The sequence below is a fragment of the Diabrotica virgifera genome, chromosome 4, assembly GCF_917563875.1.
Source record: "Diabrotica virgifera virgifera chromosome 4, PGI_DIABVI_V3a".
Taxonomy (NCBI): domain Eukaryota; kingdom Metazoa; phylum Arthropoda; class Insecta; order Coleoptera; family Chrysomelidae; genus Diabrotica; species Diabrotica virgifera.
In genome coordinates, this window is record NC_065446.1 from 4,238,507 (window position 1) to 4,243,638 (window position 5,132).

Here is a 5,132-nt window from a genome sequence, read left to right on the forward strand (position 1 = left end):
AAACGGAGGTAAATAAATCAAAAGAACAGGAAAGTACAAGTATGTATTTACGTTTCATAATGTCAAACAAAGGAACAAATGAAGACGATATAATAAAATAGACTAATACCAACAAGAGACAGCAAACGAAAATTGAACAAGGTACTATGTGATAAGAACATCAGTATAAAAACAAAAAGAAGAGTATATAACACCACGACAAGAACTATCCTCACTTATGGGTGTGAAAATTGAATAATAACTAAGAGAACCAACAAAATAAGAGCAGCAAGGATGGAATTCCCAAGAAGAAGCTGCAGTCTATCAAGAAGACATACAATAAATAACAGGGGTTAAGAAAAGAATACGATACGATGTTGTTGGTACGATATTCAAAACTCGATTTTAGAGGACGTAAGGGAACCTTTAAAAACACCTACAATGTTGGCAAAAAATGACTGGATGTACCAAGAAATTCTAGACCTGATGGAAGTTCGACGAAAATACAAAAATAGAAATATTATCAAATACCGTGAAATCAACAAACTCATAAAAAGAAAAATTAAACAGGCCAAAGAATCCTGGCTCGAGAATGCATGTAAAGAAATAGAAGACCTCCAAAAAAAGCATGACAGTTTCAACCTCCACAAGAAACTTAAATATATATCTCCGGAATTAGAAAACATAAAAATGCTCACGTACTTAAAACCGCAGACGGAAAAATTTGTGATCACGAACAACAGTGCAAAGAATGGGAGAGACACATCGGTGACCTTTTTGACGATGCTTCTCGAGAAAATACTCCAAATACTACCTGTGGCAACCAATTAGACAGAGGTCCCAGTATACAGGAGTCATAAAAGCAATACAACAAGCCAAACACAATAAAGCACCTGGACCAGATCAAATCTCTGTTGAGCTACTTAAACTTTTAGATGAGGAAAACATTAACTATTTGACTACTTTCTTTAACAAAATTTACAACGAAGGAAAAATACCCGAGGATTGGTTGGAGTCACTGTTTATAACATTACCAAAGAAAAGCAGGCCCACCAAATGCAGCGATTTTAGACTAATCATGAGTCACACACTTAAGATACTTTTACGTATTATACAAAACCGAGTAGGTATTCCTTCTGTGCGAAACTAGAATAGATTTAGAAATGGTCTAGGAACTAGAGAAGCACTATTTTGTATGGTACACGACAATTAGACCGAAAGCAGTAGACCGAACTCATTAGACCGAAAAGCACTTTACCGAAACCTCACTAGACCGAATAGCATTAGACCGAGATGGTAAATAAATTTAAAAAGTTTGCAGTCAATTATGCTAAGATTTATTGTATTTTTTTGTATGATTTTATATATTATAGACTGTGTAAATTGTTACTCTGTACAGTTTGATATGAAATAATTTTCATCCGTTAAACAAATTAGTGACGGAAAAAATAAATTAAGGGTAGAGTGACGTTAACACCATTTTAACTGTTTATAATAACCATCCAAATAACATTTAGTTGTAATTACATTAGTCTTATCTCTTTTACTGCGACAAGTAAAAAGAACTGTTTTTCTGTCTTCTGCTGTTCGGTCTAGTGAGTTTTCGGTAAAGTGCTTTTCGGTCTAATGAGTTCGGTCTAATGATTTCATGTTTTTGTTCTACATTCTGTTAATCCAATGCCTTTGGTGTGCTCTTCTGACATGTCCGTACCAGGTTGTTTGTAGTCTATTATATCTGAGTTCATTCCCATCCTTTTCTTTTTCTTCTTCTTTAGGTGCCGTGTCTGTATTCAGACGTTGGCCGTCATCATGTTTACAATTTCCTGAAATCTCTCTCTATCGGCTGCTGCGCGAAATAATTCTTCTACTGTGCAGCTACACCATTGTCTAATATTACGCAGCCATGAAAGTTTCTTTCGACCAATCCATCTCTTTCCCTCCACTTTTCCTTGTATTATAAGGCGAAGCAGATGGTATTTAGGTCCTCTAATTATATGGCCGAAGTATTCTGTTTTTCTTCTCTTTATGATGCATATGAGCAGACGTTCTGAATTCAGCATTTGAAGAACATCTTCATTGGAAGTGGGCGAAACCCACGATATCTTTAGAATTCGTCGATAGCACCACAATTCGAATGCTTCTATTTTGTTTAGCATTGTGGTTTTTAACGTCCATGTCTCACAACCATACAATAGGACAGATCACACATAACATTTCAGCACCTTCTTTCGAATATTTATCGACAGGTTTCTGTTACATAAAACTGGTTTCCAGGTCATAAAAGCCTTCCGTGATATTTCGATCCTAGTTATTACCTCTTCATCAGAGTCACAATTTACATTTAACCAGCTGCCAAGGTACTTGAAATGATTTACCCGTTCTAACTCCTCTCCATAAAGAGAAAGCTGACCTTGATCTATATTAATCTTTCCAACTGCCATTCACTTTGTCTTTGAAATGTTGATTTTAAGGCCTCTCCGATAACTTGCTTCACTGACTAGATTTAGTAGTGTCTGAAAATCTTGTAAATTTTCAGCAAGAATGGCTGTATCGTCAGCGTATCTAATATTGTTGATTACTTCTCCGCCTAGCCTTACTCCCTCTTGTCTGTCATCCAAAGCCTCCCTAAAGATTTCTTCAGAGTACAGATTAAAAAGGGTGGGTGATAAAACACAACCTTGTCGTACTCCACGTTTTATCGGCAGTTTTTCAGTACGACTGTCTCCAATTTGGATAGAGGCTACTTGATTGTAATATAAGTATTTCAGCAGTCATATCGTATTGGTAAAAGTCCTGCTGCCTGCAGGCAATCGAAAAGTGTATCATGTTGTACTCGGTCGAATACCTTCTCGAAGTCGATGAAACAAACATAAACGTTCTTTCGGAATTCACAACTTTTTTGTAATAGAACGTGCATATAAAATGGTTTACTGTAAAGAGACCGAAATCATTAGACCGAAAGCAGTAGACCGAACTCATTAGACCGAAAAGCACTTTACCGAAACCTCACTAGACCGAACAGCAGAAGACCGAAAAGCAGTTCTTTTTACTTGTCGCAGTAAAAGAGATAAGTAATTAAATGTTATTTGGATGGTTATTATAAACAGTTAAAATGGTGTTAACGTTTAGCTCCAGCGCCAGAAAACAAACCTCATACACACATAGCAAGAAAGAAGAGAGGCAGACCCCGAAGATCGTTCAGAAATAAATGGATGAAGTAATTGAAACAAGAAATCTGCAAGAAGGGGACTGGCAAAACAGAAAGAACAGGAGAGAAACATTGAGTGAAGAAATACAGTGAAAACTGTGGAAATACTTGGTACCTATAAGTCATAAGTAGGTACATATATCGAAATATAAGATTAGATATAGATAGAAGAAGACTTTTATAATAGGAGTAGGAAATTAAAGCTAAAACAGCGAGTAGACGATTTAACCAAACACAAGGATTCCATTTATAAACAAAAATTCTGTATGATGAACTCAAGAACAAAAACGATATACTGGTTGCCGACTTCTAAAATCAAGACGAAAACAATTTTCAGTTTTAATAATTATTATAATTATATATTTCTATTTAGGTACCTCTATTATATTTTTAATTATGTACGTAGCAAAATAAAGAAACAAAATTACTTTGTTATCATTTTGAGAATTTGTATACCCACAAAAAGTGGCGCCATCTATTGCATGTATTATGATACAACGCAATCGCTTAAATGGACGTAAATAATAAAAAAATGCATGTGCAAAAAATCATAAAAATACAAGTAAACCCTGGAAAAACAATCGAAAATCAATGACAATCGTTAACCCGAAATGCACTTCGTGTACCTGGAGACTGCGCAAATTCGGTACAGGTTTCTTTCGTGATGTTCGCCGACATTAAGGACAACGAATATAGATCAACTATTTTCGTTGTTATGTAATTTTATTTTAAATTTAAAAAATAACCGGTTTTTTTTAAGTTAAACTTGTACTAAACCTAGTGTAAAGACAATAATGTGCGGGTGTTTCTTAATTATGCTAAATAAGATAATTAATGAGTTAATTTGGTTGTTATATTATGTGTCGAAAAGTGATAAGTGTTAGTGAAATGGCGTTAATAGAAGCTTTTCATAGTCGACTACTCTCTGCTTTTCTAAACGGTAAATATGATTGAAATATTTCATTTTAGAGAACATTTTAATATTAAATATATAATTCTGGTAATTAACTCCATATTAATACTAATTATTGTTGAAAATATCGATAAATGCATAGATTTGGTTTTGCAAAATAATCTTTTTGAGTTTTATCATTCAATATTCGCTTGTCAACTGCTGGACATAGATCTTCTTCATCATTTTCCATCTATTTTGATCTTGTGCCTCTTGCATCCAATTCCTATGACAACGTTGTAGATCATCAGTCCAACGTGTTGGTGGACGACCTCTGCTTCGGTAGGCATCGCATCTCTTGGTCTTCATTCCAGTATCCGCTTTGTCCGTCTCCTATATCTGTCATACAATAGATAACAATTTAGTGCAAAAATCGCGATTTTTTCGATTTTTTGCAACCCATTCAAAAGCTAAATAGTTGACATAAAATTACAAAATTTAGTTTTTTAGAACATTAAAAAACCTTCAAAATGCCGATTTCTGAAAGTTAAAAAGTTTATTTGTTGCTACGCAAACTGCAAAATAACTGAAAATCGTTATTTGTTAATAACTTTTACTAAAATTACCTTAGAACTTTAGCGTTTCACCCAAAGTTGGGTATTGGGGTATTTAACAAACCCTCAAAATTTGAGACCGATCCATTACTTAGTTTAAGAGTTATTCTAATTGTTTATCCCAGAGACCTTTATTTTGCAATAACACAAGACAGCAAATAATGAAGATAGGGCAATTCTGTGTATGCCAAATGAAAATAGAAAACTGATACTATCAAAATGTACTAAAAAATGATAAAAAATTATCTAATACAGTCAAAAATCCTAATGCCAAATTTGTGAAATTTTGTAGTTTATAAACATTTAGAATAACTTTAGAAATATTGTCCGTAGCAAATATTCTTTTACATATTAGAAAAGCTGGTATTTTACAGGAATTTTTAAAAATGAAGTTCAATTGGTGACTAGTCGTGGTAAGTGAAGGGGGAGCTGGGAGCCG